This window comes from Gobio gobio (assembly GCF_949357685.1).
Source record: "Gobio gobio genome assembly, chromosome: 9".
NCBI lineage: Eukaryota > Metazoa > Chordata > Actinopteri > Cypriniformes > Gobionidae > Gobio > Gobio gobio.
In genome coordinates this window covers 45,409,064-45,437,012 of record NC_137115.1, presented here as the reverse complement: position 1 = coordinate 45,437,012, position 27,949 = coordinate 45,409,064, and the positions used below count along the sequence as shown (strand labels likewise).

Genomic DNA, 27,949 nt, shown 5'->3' with positions numbered 1-27,949 from the left:
TTAACCATTGATAATAACATGCCACACAAACTACAGGAGGAGGCCTTGCGTGCATGTGCCGTGTGTCTAAAAAAGGAGGACAAGGTATATTATTAGTCTTATGTGCTGAAAGTCTCAAACTAACCACTCCATTTGAACTGGTTAGGAGGAAGAACAATGGAAAAAGTTTCTGTTCTGCAAGAAGAGCATCGCAACTTCAAAGCAGCCTCCACATTACCAGTGAATAACATGCATGCAGGTGCAGAAGACTGGACGAATCATTGGTAACCTCCCACAAAAATCCAGACACTCATTTCAAGAAGCACTGGCTTCCTCTGAAACAAGTGGTTGTCTGACCGACAGGAAGAAAAACTAATGCACTATCTGCTTTCCCAAGGCGGAAGAGAAAGCATTGTAGAAGATAAAAGGCTAAATAGATGCTGGCAGCCAACTTACCTCCATTTCTGAGAAACAGAATCCCACAATTTGTGTGCTCCCAATTCCAAATCACTAACGAGTAAGTAAGGTAACGCAGATTTCATTTCAAGCCAGAAGCGCGATAGGAACTGTAGAGGTTTTTTTTTTTTTTTTTTTAAACAGTCAACTGGTCCTTCCTCAAGGCGTGTCTATTTTCAGAATGGTCAGCCAGGACAGACAGTCTTTCCTCTGGGGGGAGGACGTGCATGTCTTTGTGAGGAAACGGAATGAAATAGAAAATAAGCGGGAGAGAGTTTAAAGAGAGAAAGAGAAGGGAAAAACTGCATGTGCATTGCTTTCTGACTTGGTAAAGAGAGAATTCTGTTGGGTTGTATCATGTAAATATGTAACTCAATAAAGACTTGGAATTACAGTACACATCTCACACACTGTTTGAATGAGCTTATATGATGTGACTTAGAGAAGACGATGCAAACAAAGAAAAAGTAGACCGTCTAAGCAACTATTCAACAAGACAAAATTATTAAAAAGAAAATATGCACTAAACCACTCTAAATATTACATTCAAGTTGATTTACATACTTTAAGGACTGTATTCCTCGTTAAAATAAACAAACAGTATGACAAGCAGCACACTTTTGCTTTATCACATTCATGGCTGTTCTTGATCAAATCATTAGCTAAATTAGGCCCCTTCATGTCGGTCCAGGTCTGCACAAAGGACAGATTGTGTGGCCCGTGGTGCTGCCCACAAGGCTTTGAGTTTTCCAAAAAAGAAGTGTTCCCACACTCTTCACAGAGAGTACGGCTGCTAGTATAGCAACACAGCCTAACGGTTAAGAGAGTCACAAGATTTGCAGCAAATCTCACGTGCAAGTTCATAAATAGCACAGCACACAAAGAACTGGAAGTCAAGACACAGCCACGTCAAAGGAACGAAGACATTTTGCCTATTCCGTTTTTCCATGACATGTGGAGCGGATACTAGGATGCTTATATAAAGTTATAGGACAGGCAAAGGCAGAAGTCCATTGGGGGACCTAAACAAACCTCCAAGTGGGGCACTGATGACTTAAAATTATGGATGCACAGATATTAGGATTTTGTCCAATACTGAAATGTCAATACCATTTTTTAAGCTGTGAATGATAACTGCTAAATGTCTAATTTGTTCCAAACCTGTATGAGTTTCTTTGTTCTGCTGAACACAAAAGAAGATATTTTGAAGAATGTTTTGAAGAATGAAAGCAGAGAGAGCAACCATTGACTACCATAGTAGGGGGGGAAATACTGTGGTAGTCAATGGTTGCTCTATCTGCTCTGTTACAAACATTCTTCAAAATATCTTATTTTGTGTTCAGCAGAACAAAGAAACTCATACAGGTTTGGAACAACTTGAGGGTGAGTAAATGATGACAGAATTTTCATTTTTGGGTGAACTATCCCTTTAAGATTTTATTTAAAAGACTCAAAAAAATCATTTTAAATGCTACAAATGAATTAATGCATCATTATAATGTACAGTATGAGAAATGGATATTCATTTTGAGATTACACTTAATTGTTATTAAATTATTAGTGTTTTAAAAAAATAACTTATCTGAGGTCATCTAAATTTAAAAATAAGGGCAATAAGCCTGCAAAATTAAATATTTGACACATTGAACCTACTTTAAAATATATTTTTTTAAACTTAAAGCCACAATATGTAATGTTTCACCGCTAGAGGTCGCTCATTTAAAACAAAGGCATAGCTTGATGATGCCTGGATTTCACAGGGCTTTTATTATACCGCAGACGAGCACTTCTGCTTTTTCCAGTCATGCGTATGTGGGGTAACACAGCGCTGTTTTATAATATCATTTGATATTATTATTTGAGTGCGTTTGCTCTACGCTACTATGGGACACTTGTTGCACACTGCAGCTAGATGGATATCAGGCATGGTAAAACATGGTACTCATGTTAAATCAAGAAACGAGATTTAAACAATAAGGCTAAATGTTTTGAGCAATATAATTAGTTTTCTGTCGATGAATGTATCCAAACAAGTTGCTCACATGTCTAATAAAACACATCATGTATTAAAGTGTCTTTGGTATTTCCATGGTTTCCACAAAATAAAACCTGCAATCCAGGGTAACATTAGTATGATGTCATTGATAGGCGACGCACGGCCACGGTCCGTGTCCTGGTTAAAATTGCTTATTTCTCTGGATTTAAACATTCTTGGAAAAAATGTGGATAATATAAGTAAACAAGTCAACAAAATATATAACATTGTTCTAGTGGTTTTTGAATATTTAAATTTAAAAAATCTTACATGTGCCTTTAAATGCAGCAGACATAACTGAGAAAATACTGTAGAGTACATAAAGTTAATATATTCATGTATATTGAGGGGTCTTGAAGGCAGGAAGGTTGAGAACCACAGTTTTAGACTATCATAAATTGGTCTCAGTGGGCTCATAAATCCTTCACTCACGTGAAGAACTGACAGCACACATCATGGTGCACATCTCATATTCCACAACAAACTAAATGTGTCAGTTTTCATTGCACAAAGTTGTTTACAAGCATCAATAAACCAAGCAATCCAGAAAAGAGAAACATCCACTCCAAAGTAACAAAAATAGGTTATTAGGGCCAGCATTCCCTAACATGTATAAGGGGAAAACGAATCAGAGGGATTAGATTGTGCAGGATTAGCTTCATAGGATATTCTCTAAAGCAACGGAGTGGCAATGAGCAAGGACGTGCAGAGTGAAAGAAAGACTTCAAAGCAATAACACAAAGTGCCTGACGGTGTCTTTCCGCTATGTAATTCCTGACTATTTATATCCGAGGTTACATCTTTTACACACATATGTCACACAAAGCTTTCTTTGTCATCTGGGCTCTCTCCCAGTCCGCCGTGCCATGTTATGAGAAAGTCTATCACACTGCCCTGCACATCCATTTGCAAAATCACCCCCAAAAACTACAAATACATCAGAATTTATACGGCGTATGCAGTCAGTTTTGCCATGTAGCTCACGATACATTGGCATAGACTCGTTTTGCGTTGGCATTATACTTTACTACCTATTGTATATTTCCATTTAAGATTATTAAGTACACGTGACGCTTAAATAAGCACCGAATATACTCAATACAGGTCTGTGTATATCACATAAACGTCGTTCAAATAAATTAATAAAGAAGGAAACTACATACATGTCTGTCAGGGTTGGTATCATCGATGTGTAAATCCAAATCTTTCAATCCGCGCGCTGATACTTTCAACGCAATGGATGATGGCACGAGTAGCCTAAGTTTCTCGCGCAAGACGTACACAATATATCCACGATTATGCACTGTGTATCCTCAATTCACTGCATACACACGGCGAGCCGTGTCACTTTCTCCCTCTGAAGGAAAGGCTGTAGGCTGGGTCCTGTCGTTATCTCGTAAGGGGTGTGGACAAAACACATGCAAATGAAAAGACGTCCATCCCCGGCGTGTCCACTTCACACCCGGCCAGCGTGGAGGGAGTATCGAGGTACCTTATTTCATGGGCATGAATAATAGGGTGATGAAGCTGCCGAAAAAATATCGCGCAGAGGAAATGTTCAATTTCCTTTAGCCTTTAGAGACTGTACACACGCACTTGGACTAATAAAATACACTTAATGCACAAGCCCCGTTTCAAACGGAAAGGGGGAAGGGACAAGGGGAGGGACAAAGATTTGAGCTTTTCCTGGCCTCTTTCAGTGAAACCCAAAGATGTGAATTACACCCCCTCACCCTCCTCCCAGCAACATCATCACACGGGCAAAACTGACATCAGGGTCTTACTCTCTATTGTTCCCCCTCAGTGTTTATATAGGCTAGATATTGAGTATAAAAAAAATCTTGATATTATGCTAAAATGTATGCTAAAAAAAACAACACTCATGCTTTATGCAGTGTGTTAAACCGTATGCCATGTCATAAAGTCCAAAACTGAGATACTTTTTAATTTGTATTTGTTAAATCTATAAAACATGAACAATAGATAGATCGATCGATAGATAGATCGATAGATAGATAGATAGATAGATAGATAGATAGATAGATAGATAGATAGATAGATAGATAGATAGATAGATAGATAGATAGATAGATAGATAGATAGATAGATAGATAGATAGATAGATAGATAGATAGATTTAAAATGTATATAATTTACTATCACCAAATAAACATACATTTTATCCAACATGTAAACATAGGCAATAGTGGAGAGGCTCCTGATGAGAAGTGCAGCTATAGGTTCAATTATAGGCTAAAGTGACTGCATGGCAATTATAACACCAGTCTATAGATAGAAATGTCGTAAAGGGCAGGGTATGAGAAACAGGAAGCAATGCTTATGAAGGACATTTTTTCTGATTTTTTCTGTTTTAGGGCAAAGTTTAAACCACTACCATGTTAATATTATGCAAAACTTTTTTACTGTGTGACTAGAATTGTCTACCCTTAAAGAAACACTCCACTTTGTTTTGAAATAGGCTAATTGTCCAACTCCCCTAGAGTTAAACAGTTTTACTGTTTTCGAATCCATTCAGCCGATCTCTGGGTCTGGCAGTAGCACTTTTAGCATAGCTAAGCCTAGATCATTGAATCTGATTAGACCGTTAGCATCTAGAGTTTTGATATTTTTCCTACTTAAAACTTGACTCTTCTGTAGTTACATTGTGAACTAAGACCATTGGAAAATGAAAAGTTGTGATTTTCTTGGCCGATATGGCTAGGAACTACACTCTGATTCCTGCGTAATAATCTAAGAACTTTGCTGCCGTTCCATGGGTGCAGCCGGTGCAATGATATTACGCAGCACCTGAAAATAGTCCCCAGCACGCTCCTTGTGCAAGCAGGTTGTCACGTTGGTTATGTTGACGGAAGTTAGCCTATTTTCAGGCGCAGCGTAATATCATTGCGCCGCTGCACCCATGGTACGGCAGCAAAGTTCCTTGATTATTACAACTTTTCATTTTCCTGTCTTAGTACACGATGTAACGTTTTAAATAGGAAAAAATATCGAAACTCCTTGGCCATTTTTGAGCGAGATGCTAACGGTCTAATCAGATTCAATGATCTATGCTAAGCTATCCTAAAAGTGCTACCGCCAGATCCGTAGATGGAATGGATTCAAAAACGGTAAAACTCAACTGTTTAACTCTAGAGGAGTTGGAAAATTTGCCTATTTTTTTTTTTAAAAAGTGGAGTGTTCCTTTAATAAAACGATAGCTAATGCTCCTCGGTGCAACAGCCGGCACCACGATGCTAGAATGAGTGATTGTCAAGCCACTGCTATGGCCAAAGTCAAAAGATCCCTGTGCCTTTAAAAGCATCAAGCATATTAGTTTAAAATGGGAGCTTTGGACTGTATGTGTAACGTGTTGTACCTTGAGACCCCCTCTCAAAGAAGATGTGAATGGTCTCATAGGTCATGACTCATGGCAGTTGTTGCTGCAGCAACATTGCCGGCGATACGAAGGTGATGTCAGCATCTGTTTGAAGAGATGCTTGACGTGGCCACCTGCCAGCAAAAGATAGGCTTGGGACTGAAGAGTGGGATCAATGGTGGCTACCCATTTACCCCTCCCTATCTGCCCCCTATTCAAACCCAGCCGGCCATTATCTACCTAAATTCTGAATTCACTACCCTAAATCAATGTAGATCGCCCCTCTCCCCACTCCAAATCACTCCACTGTGGGTTAGCCCTCGCAAGAGCACTACAAAGTATTCACTGCCCAGGGCTAAAGCGCAGCACCTAAATTATGTAATTAGGCTGCAGAATGTAGAGCGAAATTCAGGCCATGTGCAAAACCAAACAGACTTTAACCCTATAATAATCCCAGAATAAAATTGAGGTGTTTTTTCTCCTTGAGTATGAGCTCCATATTGTCCGATCTCATACTGTATGAGCCATAAAAGCCTGATGTATCAAATTTGATAGTCAACAAAAAACACAAAGCAGGGGTGTCCAATCCTGCTCCTGGAAGGCCAACGTCCTGCAGAGTTTAGCTCCAACCAGCTTAAACAGACTTGCCTGGAAGTTTCTAGTTGCTGCGTCTAAAATTGAATATTTCCCTACTATATGGTATGTGAAAAACAGTACACCAACAGAGTAGTATGTCAGATTGCATATTATTCGAAAAACAGTATGCATAAAGTTGGCGGATGACCTACTACTTCCGGTGCGATTCTTAAAGGAACACTCCACTTAAAAGAAAAAACAAGGCTCATTTTCCAACTCCCCTAGAGTTAAACTGTTGAGTTTTACCATTTTCGAATCCATTCAGCCGATCTCTGGGTCTGGCGGTAGCACTTTTAGCATAGCTTAGCATAGATCATTGAATCTGATTAGACCGTTAGCATCTCGCTCAAAAATGACCAAAGATATTTTTCCTATTTAAAACTTGACTCTACTGTAGTTACATTGTGTACTAAAACCGACGGAAAATGAAAAGTTGTGATTTTCTAGACTTATTTGGCTAGGAACTATTCTCTCATTCCTGCGTAATGATCCAGGAACTTTGCTGCCGTACCATGGGTGCAGCGGCGCAATGATATTACGCAGCGCCTGAAAATAGGCTAACTTCCGTCAACATAACCAACGTGACAACCTGCTTGCACAGAGAGCGTGCTGGGGACTATTTTCAGGCGCACAAAAAAATATTTAATGTATTCTCTCATTTACAGCTATAATATTTAACCCAACAATGACGACTTCCGCTCTGAGAAACCCGGAAATCTATAGTGTTTTGTTCATATCATAGTTTGACTAGAGCCTTTCAGCTCAGTAAAGCCGCAGTTTCCTCCTAATCTCTAACCGTTTCTCACTGAATCTCCTCCATATCGCTTTGAAATAGGCTACAGCATTTTTCGCAGAATTCGAATGGGTCCGATATGTTTTGTGGTATGCACCGACTCTGTGCTCTCGTGTCTCTGGACCGGAGCAGACTGTGTGCACGCTGCGGCGGTGCTCGTGAAACTAACGTGAAACCAGACTTTATTTGCCACAAGTGAAAGCATATCTACACTGTCTGAATCGTTCCCTATCCCCTATATAGTGCACTATGTGGAAAATTCAACACGTAGAAAATAGTAAATGTGTGAACAAGTGGCCAATTTCAGCCGCAGCTTCAATGTCTAATTAGGGGACGGGATGCTTCAGATTCTAAAGAGCATAGACAGAAGATGTGATGAGAAGATGAAGTCTGTGGTGATACAAATCCATGGATTTAGCAGAAGTGAGAGACTGTAAGTTTTGAATGCTTATATCTCCTAAATGCGAATTTTGTCATTGTTTTGGAACACACCAGCTTATTCATAACCTTAAAGGAACTTTAGCTTATTCACTGTGTCCCCCAAAGTTAGATAAGTCCATACATACCATTCTCATCTCCGTGCGTGCCATAACTCTGTCTGACGCACCCACCGCTAGCCTAGCTTAGCACAAAGACTGGAGGTAAACGGCTCCATATAGCCTACTGCTCAATAAGTGACAAAATAACACCAACATTTTCCTATTTACATGTTGTGATGTATATAGTTACATTGTGTACTAAGGTGTGTTTAATTAGGGTTGGAGCTAAACTTTTCAGGACAGTAGCCCTCCAAGAGCAGGTTAGGACACCTGTGGTCTAAAGGTTCAATAAACTGTTTTATTAGATTTTTTTATTTTATTTTTATTTCATATTTCAGGCACCAATTTTGGTGCTTCAGTGGTTCTTCAGCGGTTCTTCAGAGGTTCTTTGACTAAGGTGCTATATAGCACCGCTACCATATACAGAACATCTTAAGATATGGTGCTATATAGCACCAAAAGTGGTTCCTCTATGATTACGACGAAGAACCATTTTTGGTGCCATATAGAACCTTTTTTTTTTTTTAGAGTGTAGTGTTAGATAGAAACTGCTACTAGATGGGTGTAAATTAAGTAGCTGATGTGTTTGTTCTACTTTTCACGGTTTTACTCATATTCCTTTTTCCATTTGTGTTCTTCTGTCAGAGGAGCCTAGAGTTGCTGCTGTCTGGCTGTCAATCACACAAAGCCCCCTCTCTGCCCCATCTTCATGCTCATTAACCCCTGAACCCCAGTGCGTGCAACCTGCCTCTCAGACTCCCTGTGGGAATGTCCACAGTTTAAGAAGGGGGCGACGTTTGATCATCACTTTCAGTCCTTCCTTCCTCTCTTTCTTGCCCTTGCTTGTTTTTTTATAGGCGTGTGAGTTCAATTATTTGGACGTCTCATGACATACAAACTGACCCTGAATTATAATGCGAAACATGTGTCTTTTGAAGCAAGGACGTGCCAAAAGTGGGCATGAATATTTATAAACATGTCAAGTCGCTCTTTCCATTTCTCTGCATCCCCAGTCCTTCGTTTCTCATGTATTTTGGCCTAGGGCTGGCATGTCCGACTGGGAGGGTATGTTTGTGGGATGGTTTTTTGGGGGCAATGGCTGAAAGCAATGCTCATTCTTTTCTAGTACCGCAGCAAGTATAAAAGCAACCAAAAGGATGAAAGGCATACAAGGGTGAAGTACAGCAAACAGCAAAAAAAAAGCTTTAAAATGCCTGCTAAAGTGTTTATTCATCTATTTACTGCTTAGCTCAGACATTGACATTACAGCTCTGGAAGCCACCCCTTCCTTCCCAAACCAAACTCCATTTCTCTGATGTCCATTCCATTCCCGTCTCAGGAAGCTTTTTAGCATTTGTCAGCTATCCTTATAAAGCCCACCCACTCACCCACCATAACATGCTGACCCACACAAAGAAAGAGAAATGCGTGCTAACCCACACACATTACATGCCACCTGTTCACTCCATCTGCTACTCTGGCATTTCATAACATGCACGCACATACAGTATCACAGATAACAAGCACACCAACATATCGCACTTCACGCTAACAAGTCCATAAAATGCACATAGGTTTAATTGCTGAAGGACATCTCAGATTGGAACTGTGTGATAAAATTGGGTCTAATTGGGTCAGGCAAGCTTCATTTTGGGGCAAGAGGACTGTACACTCAGTAGTGTGCGTTTACATGGACTCAAGTAAGAACTAGAGTGGCATAACGGGATTGGTGTTGTTGTTTGAGTCTATTCTCTAGTGCCTAGCTAGCTATTCATCTTTGAAAATAGTGGTACTTTAGTCAAGGCAAAACTTTTGTGCCCCTCTAGTGCAGCTAGTCGTTAAAGTGGTGATGAATTGAGAAATCAACTTTCCCTTGAGCCTTTGACATATAAAAGTTCATCGTGATATAAGAATATCCTGTAAGTTTCGGAGCTGAAAACGTCCTTGTTAGTCAAAGAAAAGCTTTTATAGACACCAGGCCCAACAAATGGCTCGATCTCAGAATGTGCCAGGCTGTGATGTCTGAGTGTGCCTCTGCAGAAGAAGATCAACGCCTACTTCATCACCGCCTGTTAAGCCCCGCCCACCAATTCGTTAGTGTACAGAAACTGAGTTGCAATGACGAGATCACTGCATTCATGCGCTCAGCATGTGTGTGATCGGCTACAATGATCATCACTGCAACCTTTCATGCCATGATCTTAATATAATACCATAGATCTAAATGTAATGCAACACTTTTCACGATTAGTTAACCATGAGAGCTGTAATTGTAAAAATGTGCAAAAAGAGAGAGTAATACTATTTCAAATGAAAAGACGTTAGCCAATCACAGCAGTGGTCTCACAAGTCTCACAGCAGACACGCCCCTTAAAACAGAGCGTTCCGAGCAGAGGGCTAAAATCAGGGTAGGAAAAATGCCTTTTATTTATAAATTATGACCATTTTTGATGTAAAAAGCATTCTAACATTATAAGAGCACCCCAGGAAACATCATAAAACAATAAAAAAAAAAAACGCAGTTCATGACCCCTTTAATAATTGTGTACAATTCATAATATAAATTATAATAATGATATAAATTATAATAAGAAGAAAAGTTTCTTGAGCAAATCAGCATATGATTTCTGAAGGATTATGTGACACTGAAGACTTGAGTAATGATGCTGAAAATTCAGCTTTGCCATCACAGGAATAAATTGTATTTGACTACTTTTAATTGTAATAATATTTCACAAAATTACTGTTTTTACTGTAGTTTTGATCAATGAGACTTCTTTCATTAATCTTAATTATTTCAAACATTTAAGTGGACCTCATTTTAAGTCCCAGAAATTGCAGAGTTGCAACTGGAAGTTGGCCGTCAAACTGCCGTCATCGGAAAGGGAACGCCATTCCGGACCGGAAGTTACTTTTCAGACTTTTTTTCTGTTTATTAAGACCCTAAGACCTGTAAAGTGTGCTAACAAACTAAATAAGATCGATTTTGATTTTGTGACTCCTTTAATAACTAATAAAAGAAAGATCAGTTTGTAACAGTCACTTTACACCGAGTCACTGTTATGGGCAGTTTATTTCAGGCTGTACTCTACAAATGTCTCTCTAAATGACCAACCCCCCACCACTCTTGAGACCTTCAGGCAGGACATAAGACCCAGGGGGTGAATCTTTGACCCTCCAGCCCAGTTAATCTGTCTTTCTAGGCTAAATTCCACTTAGATTAAAGCAGGGTGGGACCCTGCCGACTGGGTCATAATAATATGCTGATTGGTCCCTTCCCCTGGGCATGCTGCTCAGCAGGAGGAGAGGAAGTGTGAGTGATGGCATCTCGTTTGACCTGACCTGTGAGGGCGTAGTGAGCACGTAAACTCACTCAGAGTCGATTTACATGCTCTCCTGGTAGATGTTGTTAAATTCACTTTTTTGTACCCCCTTAGCCACAGTTCGGTTTTGACAAGGACATTTCTGCTTTGAGTTGGACACAGATAGTGTCCAGTGGTGGGCGTGTGGAGTGCAGCCAATGTCCCAAATGCAAGCTCATGGAGCGTGGTCCAGATCCAGGCCCGGTAATTCCATTCAATTCAACTCCAACAAAAGCGTTCTCACTCAGGGCTCATTTTAATGCTCCTATTGATAGCAATGAAAGTCTGCTGAGTGTCTGTTATCCTGAGAAAAGTGATTGTAATGAAAGAGAGAGGGAGAGGGGGGAGGATAGGGAGAAGTGAAGGCAGAAGTGAAAGAGAAAGTGATGAGTGAAAGCAAAGCCCGCATTGGGGATGCAAGGACATGGCTAGCAATGAGCTCATACACATTGTTTCTTTTTGCGTAAGCTGACCCACTTGGTTAGATTCATTCTGAAGAACGAGAAAGGGAAAGAATGAAGCACAAGAGAGATCCTCTGTATATTCAGTTTAAAAATTTAAATCAGCTTTTTCTTCAACTCTTCCCTGGTGTAAATTAAAGCTGAAGTGTGTAAAAAAATGATGTTAAAATACGTTCTACCATTCCAAAAAGCTATCCGAACACTTAAATCACTATTAAAAATGTATGAATATCTTTAAATAATAAGTTCTAGAATCTTTTGTTTGCAGATGCAACTTTGATATTTTGCTATTCCATGGAGGTAATTTGTCCAAAAATGTCCAATTTCCTTTTGGGGCTGCTGTATATGTTATGCTAGTAAATGGATTTTCCTAAAATGTGCATCTCTCTGTGATGCTATAAAAATATTATTTTGACTCTCCTGACCAGCTGGGCTGCATTCATAATAGCGTACTATTAGACATAGCAAGAGTAGTTATTTAGTCACACAAACACACTGGCTCAACCAATGATATCAGTTTAAGATGGCACTATTCGTTTGCTCAACCAATGGCAGACGGGGGGTGTGTTCTTGCTGCCAGCAGCCAATGAGCTCGCTGCTCAACTTTCAAATTCTTGGTCAGCATTTGCAGTTGCAGCGTGCTTTCAGAATCCCTCCACCTCCCCAAGCTCCACCTGTATAGATCTGCTACAGGGAATTCACGTATGCTATATTGTAGAGCAGCACAGCTGCATGTCTTACTTGCTCACAGCAGTGTCTTGTGCATGTATTGGCAGTAGCAAGTCCCGCACTTGCTTTGCAGCAGCAGCCTAACAGATCTATTCCACCAAGACCAAACATATTATTAACATTGTCATATCCATTACCAAGTCAAATACTCATGACAGAATATATATGAAGCCCAGTCTGTTCTTATTAGAGAAATTCATCAGTCTGTTCAGAAGAACACTTCAGGTTGGTGGAGAGTTCCTGCCTCAAGTGGAGGATTTCAGGTATCTCGGGGTCTTGTTCACCAGTGAGGGAAGGATGGAACGGGAGATTGACAGACGGATCGGTGCAGCTTCTGCAGTAATGCGGTCGATGTACCGGTCTGTCGTGGTGGAGAAGGAGCTGAGCTGTAAGGCGAAGCTCTCGATTTACCGGTCGATCTACGTTCCTACTCTCGCCTATGGTCATGAGCTATGGGTCATGACCCGAAAGGACAAGATCCCGGATACAGGCGGCCGAAATGGGCTTTCTCCGCAGGGTGGCTGGGCGCTCCCTTAGAGATAGGGTGAGAAGCTCGGTCACTCGGGAGGAGCTCAGAGTACAGCCGTTGCTCCTCCACATTGAGAGGAGCCAGCTGAGGTGGCTCGGGCATCTATATCGGATGCCTTCTGGACGCCTTCCCAGGGAGGTGCTCCAGGCACGTCCCACCGGGAGGAGGTCCCTGGGAAGACCTAGGACACGCTGGAGGGATTACATCTCCCGGCTGGCCTGGGAACGCCTTGGGGTTCCCCCGGAAGAGCTGGAGGAAGTGGCTAGGGAGAGGGAAGTCTGGGCGTCTCTGCTTAGACTGTTGCCCCAGCGACCCGGCCCCGGATAAACGGAAGATAATGGATGGATGGATGGATGTTCAGAAGAATCAGACCATCAGAAAAATCAGACCATTCCTAACAGAGCATGCAACACAGCTTCTCGTCCAGGCCCTGGTCATTTTTAGGCTTGACTACTGCAATGCGCTTCTGGCAGGACTTCCATCGTGTGCACTCAAAATGCTTCAAATGATTCAGAACGCACCAGGACGTCTTGTCTTCAACGAGCCCAAAAGGGACAATGTCACACCTGTCTTCATCTCTCTGCACTGGCTACCGTTGACGGTTACTTACAGATCCACCACAAACTCAGCACCCGCATACTTCGACTCACTTCTACGAGTCTACACCCTCAACAGCCTTTGCTCAGCTAAGGAGCATCGGCTTGTGGTACCATCAGAGAGAGGCATTAAAATACCTTTCCAGAACATTTTCATTCACCGTTCCCTGCTGGTGGAACGATCTTCCCACCTCCATCCGGATGGCAGAATCACTGACAACATTCAAAAGACAGCTGAAAACTCATCTCTTCCGTGAGCACTTAATCTCATCATAAAAATAAAATCCTATTTCTTTTTCCTCTATTTTCCTCCATTCCCTCCCTATTGTAGCTTATGCTACACAAAGTAATATCCAAAGCTTAGTATTTCAGGCACTTTTTACGTTTCTTCGCCTCTTCATGACGGATCGCTTCCTGTATTCCTCAGTTGTTAGTCGCTTTGGATAAAAGCATCTGCTAAATGTTAACGTTCTTGTAAGAGAACTTCTCCAGTCTGTTCCTGTCCTAGAGTCAGCTCCTGAGAGTGCAGCGCTGACCATTGTGCAGTCCAGTGATGGCTCCAGCCCATGAAGTCACACCAGAGTCCTCTCCAACCCATTAGTCTGCTCCAGAGTCTTCTCCAGCCCATGTTCCAGCCCATTGCTCCTCCCAAGAAACTTTGGGGTGGGTGGGTGGTTGGTGCTATATGTCTCCAGCCATCGTGGCTGAGCCTATTGTCAAGGCCACGGAGCGGAGGCCAATCCTCCCTGCCTCCCCGAACTGCCTAAACCTCACTGGCTTCCGAGCTACGATATATACCTGATACATATATAGAAAATAATTACAAATATGAAAAAAATATATAAAAGCAAATGATAACAAATTAAATTAAATACCAATATTGCATGCAATTTAGAGAGTTTTAATGCATTCCTTGTTTCACCTGCTTTATGCAAAATAACATTTTTCAAAGAACTTTTAAATGCCTCAACTTGGACCAACTTTAACAAATGTGTTTTTGCTTTCCTCTGCTCTGCCTTTTGACCATGGGCATCGTTGACCATTGCGCTGCAACTGTGTGTCGCATTTTTAAAACGCTGTGTCAAGTTAAACTAAGTGATTTTAAAATGTTTCTGTGTTGAATCGTGCATTTTAAAAGGCTGTTTGAAGCTTTAAGACATTTATTTCATTCCTGCAGCCATGTGAAAAGATATTTTCCTCTTTCCACCCTCTGCACGTAGAGCCGCTTCTGTCTAGTGCTCAGGAGTTGCATGACAAGCGTCCTATCAGCCAGGCTCTAAAATAGCTCCAAATAATGCATTTCTGCCCTGTCAACAACAGTAAACAAGGAAGGCTACACAAAGAATGCATTTGTATTTTTTTTATCTCTTATTCTGGGACCATTTCCTAGTGCTGCAGTGTTTCCTGTTCATTCTGAACTGTAATGCCCTAAAAAGCCAGTTAGTCATTTGGCTGGCTGCACTGACAGCCATGTATGGAAGGAAGCTGACGAAACAAATTATAGATGCAGCATCTCTCCACTTTGTTAGAGCGTACATCTAACATCCAGCTTTGCTTGGCTTTTATATCTGTTGAATTGTAAAACTGGTATTTTAACAGATTGTGAAAGAGAATGTCATTGTTATTTTTAGTTTGGTTAATAAATAATATTGTTTCGACTAGATCCTACCTCAAATTTCCCTCGCTGCAACCAGCGCTGACAGTAATATAATTACAAAAACATGGATCAAGTAAATATGTAAGTCTCATACTGATGTGGTGTAGAGTTTATATTGTGTACATATGTCAATTATGTGGTAGATCATTTTTCTTACAGAGATAGAGAATGAGGGATGGTAAAAGTGAGAGAGGTTTCCCTGCAGGCAGGAGCCTATGAATGTTATCTTTCTCTTCCCACAATAGAATGTCTCACTCCCTTCCACAAAGCCTCCATTGTGATCAGTTGTGTTGGCAGGTGTTGTGTTGTTGTAGTTGTTTTCATTTACTAAAGGTGCTTTTTGTCCTAATTGTTTCTCTTTCCACTTACGTCACACATGTCAACAGCTGAGCTTTTCTTGGACTCCACATGACATGCTAGTTACTTTCATCTGCCTCTGAGCGAGGTAGGGAGGATCACATACTGTTTGAATATTATTACAAGTTGTTCCTAAACCAGATTCTCTGTTTTTCACACAAGTAAAAGTGAAAACAGGACAGACTGTCTTGTGCAATGACTACATGAGTGTGTATGTAAATGTTTTACAAATGTATTTAGCGTAGAAGAAAAGCGAAATGGACAAAAAAGGGAGCATATGACAAAAATACGAGGCTCATCATGACCCCTTCTCACAACAGCAGTAACTCCACTTGAAACAGAATCCTGATCCAACACTGCCCTCCACTGGACAATATGACATCCTCAGTGAGAAGCACTGCCTGGTACTAACTATCATGACCCCATAAACCCTGAACAAAGAGATTGGAAACAGCTGTCTGTGTTCCATTGGAACCATATAGGGCCTTGAAAATTAAGATTCCAAAATAAAAACGTTTGTTAAGAACCAGAATTTAAAATCATATTAAGATATACACTGATCAGGCGTAACATTATGACCTAATATTGTGTTGGTCCCCCTTTTGCTGCCAAAACAGCTCTGACCCGTCGAGGCATGGATTTCACTAGACCCCTGAAGGTGTGATGTGGTATCTGGCACCAAGATGTTAGCAGCAGATCCTTTAAGTCCTATAAGTTGCGAGGTGTGGCTTCCATGGATCGGGCTTGTTTGTTCAGCACATCCCACAGATGCTTGATTGGATTGAGATCTGGAGAATTTGGAGGCCAAGTCAACACCTCAAACTCATTGTTGTGCTCCTCAAACCATTCCTGAACCATTTTTGCTTTGCGGCAGGGCGCATTATCCTGCTGAAAGAGACCACAGCCACCAGGGAATACCGTTTCCATGAAAGGGTGTACATGGTCTGCAACAATGCTTAGGTAGGTGGTACGTGTCAAAGTAACATACACATGGACCCAAGGTTTCCCAACATGATTCATCAGACCAGGCCACCTTCTTCCATTGCTCCGTGGTCCAGTTCTGATGCTCACATGCCTACTGTTGCCACTTTCGGTGGTGGACAGGGGTCAGCATGGGCACCCTGACTGGTCTGCGGCTATGCAGCCCCATACGCAACAAACTGTGATGCACTGTGTATTGTGACACCATTCTATCAGAACCAGCATTAACTTCTTGAACAGTCTGAGCTACAGTAGCTCATCTGTTTGATCGGACCACACGGGCCAGCCTTCGCTCCCCACGTGCATCAATGAGCCTTGGCCGCCCATGACCCTGTCACCGGTTCACCACTGTTCCTTCCTTGGACCACTTTTGATAACAACTTTGAGGACAAAATGTTCACTTGCTGCCTAATATATCCCACCCACTAACAGGTGCCGTGATGAAGAGATAATCAGTAATCAGTGTTATTCAATTCACCTGTCATAATGTTATGCCTGATTGGTGTATTTAATACTTTTTGAGTTACAGGCATGCAAACTTTGGAAAAAAACAATATTTATGGCACTCAGGCAGGTATATTCTATGCAATTGTGAAAAAACAAGATACATTTCTAGTTTCAACATTATTTGTTGTTCAGATATTCCTCTTTAAAAGAAAAAAGTATCAGCTGAGTGCAGAGTGACCCACATTTGGTTTTTGACCACTGAAAATGTGTACAAGTTCACTCATGGAGCTGCATTAAGATCTCCATATATCTGGGACTGAACCGTATAGGGCCTTTCAAATGAAAACACCAAAATAAATATTTATTAAAAACCAAAATCTAAAAGGATATTACTTTTTGAGCTACAGGCAAGCAAACTTGGGGTTCATTTTTGAACTGTCACCGTTGGCATATAATGCAACAAATAATGATAAGGTCAACATATTTAACTAATAGACCTACCAATCTCTGTAAAAAATAAAATAATGATGCTGCCATCTTTCTAAAGTCATTCTTAACAGTCATTTGGCTCCAAATCTCATGTGAAAATTGTCATTTTGAACCCCTTGACAAAATGGTGGATTACTCAGTCAATATACATTCATGACATTTAATGTTTTGGCTGTCATCACTATTTATGTCCATCATTCTTCAGAAATAATTTGAGCCGGGGAAGTTTACGAAATTTGGTTGATTTGACATGGAATGTATGGTCACATAAACTCCGGTCACATGACCTCAATAATTAAGCAAATTCAGTTATTTTATTTGTATTATTCAATTTCAATTAAAAACCTCCTAACTCTCTTAACTGGTCAAATAATGATTATATTATCAACAGCTAGTACAGGAGCACTTTGAATATCACATTGAAATGGAATCAAGCTGCAGCATTTATTCATTGTCCACACTGCCCTTTTATCAGGAAGTGTAAGGCCAACAGACATTAATAAACAGAGCAGGGCAGAGGGGAAAATGACCAAACGTTTCCTGTCATTGTACTGCACATATCACTCAAAGCTCTATTCAGTTTCATGTCTCCTATAAAACAACTAGTGTTCAGCGGCGAAAATAAACAGTGCCATGGGATATTTTTATCCCAGAGAAACAAGTTTATGTTCCTGTAGTGGTAAAGTCATCATCAAGTCCTTCTCGGAAAAGACGGAGGGCAAGGCATTGCAACTAGTTAGGCTAACTATTCCTGACTCTTTAAATCCCCAACACTGTAGATAAACTACAACCCCAAATCAGAAAAAGTTGGGACAGTATGGAAAACGCAAAAAAAGAAAAAAAAGAAGTGATTTCTAAATTTACTTTGACTTGTATTTCATTGCAGACAATATGAACACAAAATATTTCATGTTTTGTCTGGTCAACTTCATGTCATTTGTAAATATGCATCCTTTCCTGTAATTCAGACCTGCAACACATTTAAAAAAAAGTTGGGACAGTAAAGCATTTACCACTTTGTAATGTTGCCATTCCTTTTCACAACACTTAAAAGACGTTTAGGGACTGAAGACACCAAGTGATGAAGTGTTTCAGGTGTCATTTTGTCCCATTCTTCCTGCAAACAAGTTTTAAGGTGGGCAACAGTACGGGGTCTTCGTTGTCGCATTTTCGCGCTTCAAAATGCGCCACACATTCTCTATTGGAGACAGGTTGGGACTGCAGGCAGGCCAGTCAAGTACCCGTACCCTCTTCCTCCGCAGCCAGGACTTTGTAATGTGTGCAGAATGTGGTTTTGCATTGTCTTGTTGAAATATGCATGGACGTCCCTGGAAAAGATGTCTTCTTGAAGGCAGCATATTATGCTCCAAAATCTCTATGTACTTTTCAGCATTAATGGTGCCTTCACAGAGGTGCAAGTTACCTTTGCCAAGGGCACTGACACAACCCCATACCATGACAGACCCTGGCTTTTGGACTTGTTGCTGGTAACAGTCTGGATGATCCTTTTCTTCTTTGGTCCGGAGCACACGGCGTCCATTCCTCCCAAAAAATTCCTGAAATACTGATTCATCTGACCACAGTACACGTTTCCACTGTGTGATGGTCCATCCCAGATGCCTCCGAGCCCAGAGAAGTCGACGGCGCTTCTGGACACTGCTAAAATAGGGCTTCCTTTTGGCACAGTACAGTTTTAACTGGCATTTGTGGATGTAACTACGTATTGTGGTACTTGACAAAGGTTTGCCAAAGTAGTCCTGAGCCCATGTGGTGATATCGCTTATAGATGAATGACGATTCTTGATGCAGTGCCGCCTGAGGGATCTGAGATCACGGTTGTTCAGCTTAGGCTTGATTCCTTGTCCTTTACGCACTGAAATTCCTCCAGATTCCTTGAATCTTTTAATTATGTTATGCACTGTTGAATGTGAAATATCCAAATCTCTTTCTTTTTTTGAGGAACATTGTTTTTAAACATTTCAATAATTTTCTCACGTATTTGTTGGCAAACTGGCGATCCTCGGCCCATCTTTGCTCCTAAAGGATTAGACCTTTCTTGATTGCTGCTTTTGTACCAAATCATAATTACAATCACCTGTTGACATCGCCTGTTTCAAATCACATCATTATTTAACCATTTTACCTCATTACTAGCCCTAAATTGCTCCTGTCCCAACTTTTTTTGAAATGTGTTGCAGGTCTGAATGACAGGAAAAGATGCATATTTACAAATGACATGAAGTTGACCAGACAAAACATGAAATATTTTGTGTTCATATTTTCTGCAATGAAATACAAGTAAAAGTAAATTTAGAAATCACTTCTTTTTTTTTTGGCGTTTTCCATACTGTCCCAACTTTTTCTGATTTGGGGTTGTATGTGTTTAGACTGGCAAAGCATGTTTTAATTAAATTAATCATTAGTGTGACAGGTACTCCAACATTTTGAGTTGATATGGAATCTTTTGGCCAAAAAAAAGAAATTATCTCTAGGACAATTGCTGCTTGATTTACAGGTTAATTGCTAATGTACAATGTACAATATAAATGAACAATATTTAAGTTTGTAATGTGTTTCATAACGTGTGTTTGGCAATGTGGAAGGAAGAAGTGCATCACAGGCTGGTGTGACCTCCCCACCTCGATCTGTCACCCTCCACATCTGTACCAATAAACACTTCCTCCTAACCATCGATAGCTATCTCTCTATCTCACCCACACAATGGGGACTTTCCTGCAAACTTTCCTTTCCTGCAAACGTTCCTGGCTTTTGGATTATTGCAGAAAATAAGGTCTGTGACTAAGCTTATGATTCTTATTGTCGTGACAATCTTCACAAATGAACACACCTATGAATTTTGAAGTGTAAGGCAGAAGTCAAAAGGTAAACAAACTAGACCACGGTCACATGACTTCAAATGCACCATCACTAAGCTTCCAACAACTCATTAAGTCTTTGTTTAAAAACATTTCCCCTGAATACGTTTGAGTTATAATAGTTTGCAAGGAACAAAACGAGGCTGTGAAAGCGAACTGTGAGTTGATGAATTTAACTGTTCGGCTAAAGATATTTACTGTCATTGCCAGCAGCCATATCACCCTGTAGCCCAAGACTGGATTCCCACTGAAGCTAAGCAGGGCTGAGCCTGGTCAGTATCTGGATGGGAGATCAACTTGAAAAACTAGGTAGCTGCTGGTAGAGGTGTTAGTGAGGCCAGCAGGAGGTGCTCACCCTGTATAGTGAGGGGGACACGATACTGTAACAAGCGCCGTCCTTCGGATGAGATGTTAAACCGAGGTCTTGACTCTCTGTGGTCATTAAAAATCCCAGGATGTCCTTTGATAAAGAGTAGGGGTGTAACCCCGGCATTCTGGCCAAATTTGCCCATTGGCCCCTGTCCATCATGGCCTCTTAATCATCCCCATATACATATACGATTGGCTTCATCACTCTGTCTCCTCTCCACCAATCAGCTGGTGTGTGGTGGGCGTTCTGGTGCAATATGGCTGCCGATGCATCATCCAGGTAGATGCTGCACATTGGTGGAGGGTGAGGAGATTCCCTTCTATGTAAAGCGCTTTGAGTGCCTAGAAAAGCGCTATATAAATGTACCAAATTATTATAATGTCCTCGACAACCTCTGTAGTCCCATTTAGCCACTTGTTAGCAACCGCCTTTTACAAGACAAGTAAAAGCTTTTTTTTTTTTTTTTAATCACAAGAGGAGGGTATTACTAATGTATTTTATTTCGTAGAATAAAACGTGATCTTGAGCTTGTGTTCACCACAGACCTTATTTCAAGCATTCAACCAAAAACACGTACAAAAAAACTGAACCAGAAGTGCTAAAATGCTAACTTTTGGCCTACAAAACGTAATCCCTGCACCTCTCTATTATGGATAACGTGTATATGATGATTTGTTTTTCGGCATGAGGGCGGGAGAACCTGTCACTCACAATAAAAGTAAATAGCAAGGATACAATGATCCAATCCAAGCTTTTGACTTCTGCCTTTTGTACTTACAAAATCCTTGTTCAAGAAACCGTTTCACTCGGATATACATCACAACGGGGAAGAAAAGACTATCGCAACTTCCGTTTCTTAAACATTTATTCATTGCTGCGTTTCATCCAAGTCAGTTGGACTTGCACTTTCATGCAATGTGTAATACAGCTGTTTGTGAATATAAAAGGTCTGCAAAGTTTTAAACATCAAAGTACACAGCAAATAAATTCACAGAAATTCAATTTGGCCAACTGAAAAATTTAGATGTGATCGGTCACTAGAAAATGTTCAATTGGAGACCTGAATTTTTTTGACAGTGTAGTTTTGTAATAAATTTGCATTGACGTGACATGATGTGTGATGACGAGTAGCCAAGTATGGTGTCCAATACTCAGAATTTGTGCTCTGCATTTCACCCATCCAAGTGCACAAGCACAGCAGTATTGAACACACACACACACACACACACACACACAGAGCAGTGGGCAGCCATTTTTACTGCGGTGCCCGGAGAGCGATTGGGGGTTAGGTGCCTTGCTCAAGGGCACCTCAGTTGTGGGTAATGAGAGTGGAAAAGAGCACTTCATTCACTCCCCCCACCTACATACCGGTACTGAGACTCAAACCCGCGCCCTTCGGGTTACAAGTCTGACTCTCTAACCAATAGGCCACAACTGCCCCCATTAAGGCTGATTTTACTTATACTTCGGACCTGCGCCGTAGCTGCTACGCATCAATTTTCATTTATACTTCTGCATCATTGTCTGTATCAACGTGCAATTACACATAGAGAGGGAGCATGATAACCCCTGAGGGAGGGATTCTGGCAGACCAATCACAGCGCTTGCGGTCCGCGTAGAATTGCCGCGTTTTTACATTTTTGGAGAGGTGCACATCAGGCTACACGTGCTACAAACAGCCTACGACATAGCTACGCCATACACTCGATGCAGAAGTATAAATTGGTCTTTACAACACACGAACAACGTCTACTTAGTACTTTGACCCGCCCTCAAACACTATAGTTGTATCTGAGGAGCAACATGTTGTAGCAACACGTCGTGTTGTCAACATGTTGGGAAGACACCGTTTTCTGTGAAGCAAATCCACTTCAAAAGGATGAGGACGCTGGAATTAATACGCAAAAACCAACGCCATTGTTACTGTTCGTCTCACTTAGGGTTGGGTATTGTTAGAATTTTAATGATTCTGATTCTGCTTATCGAAAAACAATTGAGCAAAGATATCAATTTAGAAAGAAATAAACATTTCCAGGTATTCAGGTCTAGAAACTGTATAATCAAATGTAAAATAACAATGCACTTAATTAATAAAATATAGGCTTTACATTACAAATAGTTCAATTATATTCGGTCTAGAACAGCAAGTGAGTTTTTTCTCATTGTCTTTTGTTTGATTAATGTTGTCATAGAGACAGCATCCGGGAAATCTGCCGTCACTTTAAGAGCTCCATGGATCACACGGATTACACGTATACGTTTTCATCTTTTCTTCTCAACTGTCTTAAGACATAACCAACTGTGTTTACAAGAATATTTAGACATATTTTGTGTGTATTTGTCTGTCCGTGTGCTGTGAAAAAAGACGAGGAAGAGAACTGTCGAGAAGCTGTTCTGTGCGCACGTGTGTGTGTGTCTGCGGCACAGAATGCTTAAAATCACCTTTTCTGTGCGCACGTTTTGGATGTGTGCAGAGCACGGAAAACAGCCCATGAGTCTTTTGCACACACAAGAAACTGTTCGTTTCTTATCTAATCACCGGTTCTGGGGAATTTGGAACCGGTTCTAAAACCGATACCCATCCCTAGTCTCACTGTGTGTGTGTCAAGTGCGGACTGCCTCCAGAGCTGAAATTCAGATATGGTCATGGGCGTTTTGTTTCTGACAAGCACTGTAAACGGTAGACCAATCACAACAGACTGGGTCAGCTGACCAATCAAATCAGAGGAAGCTCTCAGAAAGGAGGGGTTTAGAGAGACTAAATCCTTCATCGAGACATTTCAGACACTGTGAGAAAAGAGTTGATGTGCAATGTATATTATGATTTTATTTTTTTCTTGGATGCATGTAAACCTATCGCAGGAGACCTCCAAAACAAATGAGGAACATTTAAAATAGCATAATAGGGGCCGTTTAAGTTTATTTATCTATTTGTACATCCTTTGCAGACCATTCCTATTAACTCACTCAACTGAAATCTTATTTCAGAGATCAATATGTTGTTTAACGGCACATTACTGTTTGCAAATGCAATCAATACTTTAAGATTAATTTTGATTTAACCATAAAATGAACATTAAAATAAACATGCAAAAAGGAAGTTTTCTAATTTCCTCAGATTTGTTCACCATATGCATGCATGACAGATTCTTTAAAAGCTCACAACACAAAACCATATAGTGCGTAAACTATTGCTTTAAAGCAGCACTAGGTAACTTTTCAACCTTCATGATATATTTTCAAGACTCTTGTGACGATACATCGACTTACAGTAGGTTGAATGACACGTCTGCCATAGCCTGGCGGGGTCTGTATCGTTTTTAATCGTACTTTTAAACTTCGGGTTTCGGGTAGTAACCCGAGAAAAAAAAGAACTACAAAATTCGACTGCTTTACGGCATATACGTCACTTCCACCACCACCCCCACTTCCTTAAATTCAGACGTGCGAGCCCAACTATCATTTGTTTGCCGAATGTTATAGTCATGGCCGAAGCAGCACAGAAAAATAAGAAAGCAAAGGTTTTGTCGGAGGAAAGTAAAAAGAGGAAACGAGAAAGTGATCGAATTAAAGGCAGGACGAGGATCAACATTGGGCCAGCGTTCGCTCGTTGGCGTGAGCTGAAGGAGGAGGGGCTACATTCTTGCAAGTAAATACATATGATAAGACGTACAAAATCATATTTTAGGATACCTAACATGTCTGTGATATTTGTTTATTTGTCTTGCCTCAAGCTATAATGCAAATCGATTTTTCAAATTTGCAGATTCATCTATGGTAGCTTGATATTATAATATTGACGATGTATGGTTATTACCTACCACTCAAACATTGAATTGAAGTATCATATAGATTCTGTAAAACGGGAACCAATAGACTAGGCTACTGTAATGACGCTGGCTTGTAAACGTGAGCATCGCGATCATTTGGCGTTTGAAAAAAAATTCAACCCATGAAATTATATTCATATGACATGCTGAAACATATGCCACTGTACCTGGGATGAAGAAATTTCACACGCGACGCAAGCAGAACCATCTATGAGCAGAACACCTGCATGTGAACTCCATAGACAGGTGAACTCCTCCTGCAGTGTTATCATGGTTGTCATGTCAACAAATGCACTGATGTAAGATGACAAAAGTTTACGACAGTAGTAGAGGACAATACTGTTTCCCAACTGTAGGGGGACCCCGAGAGCAAAAACTACCTAGTGCTGCTTTAAAGTGTAAGTCAATGGAATTTGTGGGACCGTAATAGAGATAAAAAAAGCAAGCAGAGAGCAGATGTGACACAGTCAATAGAAACTGTGGAGGAAACTAGAAACCGTGAGAAAAACAAACTCAAAGAAGAAAAAAAAAATCACTCTACTTCAGCTTCAGAGAGTAAAACATGGCTCAAGCCACGTGTCATACCTCTGTTTCCCCTCTCACGGCTATTTGTTTTCTGCTGACCACTACTAGACTGAGGTCAAAGATAAAGCCTGCCCGAACAGCTGCCAAAAACACTGACACGCAACACAAGCAGTTACAGTAAATGAAGGACGTAATTTAATGTAATATTGCAGCATTAACAAATTTGACAAGGTGCTTCCTAAAACATCAAGGCATGGAAAACAGCTCTTGTGACTCTGTGTGTGTGTGTGTGTGTGTGTGTGTGTGTGTGTGTGTGTGTGTGTGTGTGTGTGTGTGTGTGTGTGTGTGTGTGTGTGTGTGTGTGTGTGTGTGTGTGTGTGTGTGTGTGTGTGTGTGTGTGTGTGTGTGTGTGTGTGTGTGTGTGTATATAGTGAATGAATATGTGTAGCTGACCATTACATAAGAGAGCTAATCCCCAGGGCCAAAACATTTCCTTCTGGTTTGCTTGATCAACAGAGAGAAAAACGGTCAACTGTATCCTCAATTACACACCAATTTATTTGTGGTAATTTGTTCAGTTAATACTTCTGACCAGCGATTTCAATATATACATAAAGAAATATTTGATACTTCTTACCTTGCATGTAAATGTACTCTTGACATTGCTAATGACTACATTTTAGATTTCAGTAAATAGTTGTTATAGTTAATTGTTAACAATCTGTTCTATAAATGGAGTCAACTAAATGCAATCCTCAAACGAAAAATTGAGCCCAAACTGAATAAAACATGCGTGAAAGCAGTCAGGAGGCGGCAGGAGCTGTTGTTCTGGAATGTACATTTTTCTGTGTAAAATTCTTTCATAAGCGATAAGAGTGTAACATGACACATCAGCTGCAGCAATTTCACATTCTGTCGAGGTAATAAATACTCATAGGGCTATGCAATTTGTGAAACATTTTACCATGCCTTTTCAAACGTCTTTATTTGATTCTTTTACTCTTGTAGGCCTAGAATTTCTATGAAATCCTATGAATAATCTGTGAAAATAAATGATAAAATGGTAACGCTTTACAATAAGGTCTCATTTGTTAATATTAGTAATGTATAACATTACTAATAATGAGCAATGCTTTACAGTATTTATTAATCTTTGTTAATATTTGTTAATAAAAAATCCAGCTGTTTGTTCATGTTAGTTCACAGTGCACTAACTAATGATAACAAATACAACTTTGACTTTAATAATGTATTAGTAAATGCTGAAATTAACATTGACTAAGATTAATAAATGCTGTAGAAGTATTGATCATTCTTAGTTCGTGTTAACTAAAGTAAACTAATGTTAACTAATTAAACCTTATTGCCGTTACCGATAAAATTATGAATCATTACTACATAAAGATGAAACAAACCATTTCAATATGTTTTATGTGAAAATGATTTTTAAAAACATGTTTTTCAGAAGGTATTGACAGCCAATATTTTTTAATCGTACGTCATTTCCAATCAAGCTGTAATTTAGTCAAATTATTTGGTAGGTTAATGAAAATTATGCAAGAAGTGTGAAAATATTTACTCCATAACATGATAGCTATGAAATTTGTCTTATTAGCTAGACTAAGGAGTCAGACATTTTATTTAAAAAAAATTGTTTACAATGTCATGTTTATCATCTCATTTGTTGATTGTTTGTACAGAAATGAGAAAAGTGTTTTAAGAGAGTTCAAAGGGCCTAAGTGCCCAAAACTTGATAAGCCATTCTGGTTGATTTATTTACAGAATAGTGCGATGTTGAAATCTAATGGCCAGTTTGGTCACCCCCATTACAAGTTCACAAGTATTTGAAGAGCTCTAGTTCCAGTTATCATAGTCCAAACCCAAGCACGACCCCTTTTCAATTTCCCCTCACGACTTTCACAGGCACCCTCATAGAAGCCAAAAAACTTTCGATTTCCATGACAACCTCTGTTTGAATCTGGGCGTAAAGTGGGAATATCCCAGACTGGCACAAAAATCCTCTCCTGCCGACAAGTGATTAACGTTAACGATGTGAAATGAAGCGCCACAGCTGCCTCACGAGGAAATATTTCAAAGTAGAAATAATCAAAAATGTATTGTTATTGACATACCGAAAACATACCTTTATTAAAAATATACTCTTTTAAAAACAAACATACTCAATTTAAACTTAATTGGTCCACTATGAGGTTCCTACCTGAGGAGTGCTGTCCAAGCGACAATCCCGTGCGAATAAATTAGCGTTAACGTGACGTAAACAAGTAAAGTCTTGTTGTTTGATCTTAACGAACAGCGCGTGAAGCGTGTACTCGCGCTGTCCAGAGGCGTCTGCTTATGCCCACCTCTTTTACTTTCAGAGCCGAGAGAAAAAAATAAACCCTCCTGTGCTTGTTTTCACAGGACCAGAGGAGTAAAGTCTTGAGGCAGCTGATAGTTAATGAAAAATCAACAGTCGGTTAGTTCCTCAACAAATTAACAGCCAAACACAGACACACGTCAATGAATCACTTCACTCACTGCCAAGCTAATCGAAATCTGGAACCTCGTATGATTGATTCTTTTGTCAGACTGATTGATTGGGTTATCTTTAAACAAATGCCATTAGCGTCAATCACAACCCACCCACTAAGAGTAAACTTACAGTTAGCCTTTTAAAACCGAGTTTAAAATTAATAAGTCTTTTGTGTCAAATATTTTGATTGTAAAGCCTAGCCTATTCAGTTGAAGCATAGTAAGGACACTGAGAAAAATGGATGTAGCCTATACAAACTATGTGGTTCATTTATGTTTGTGGGATGTAATTGTGATATGTCAGTTTGTATTTTATTGTTGATGCTGCAGAAATTGTAAAGAGTACTACTATTACAGATTTATCATCCATTATTGATGTCCTGGTTTTGTTTTA

At 40.2% G+C, this 27,949-nt stretch overlaps 1 protein-coding gene across 4 annotated transcripts in view; it reads right to left on the bottom strand.

Annotated features, from left to right (window-relative positions):
* The window catches only part of ripor1 (RHO family interacting cell polarization regulator 1), a 104,236-nt gene extending 76,826 nt beyond the window's left edge, over window positions 1–27,410 (bottom strand). Inside the window, exon 1 of one of the 4 annotated variants that reach the window (XM_079825166.1) lies at window positions 27,242–27,410. The gene's annotated coding sequence lies outside the window, so the exon portion shown is untranslated. Of the gene's footprint in view, window positions 1–3,633; window positions 4,077–27,241 lie in introns of those variants that run through there. The other 3 variants (XM_079825163.1, XM_079825162.1, XM_079825165.1) reach the window with 3 other exon arrangements.
* Window positions 27,411–27,949: the final 539 nt, after the last annotated feature.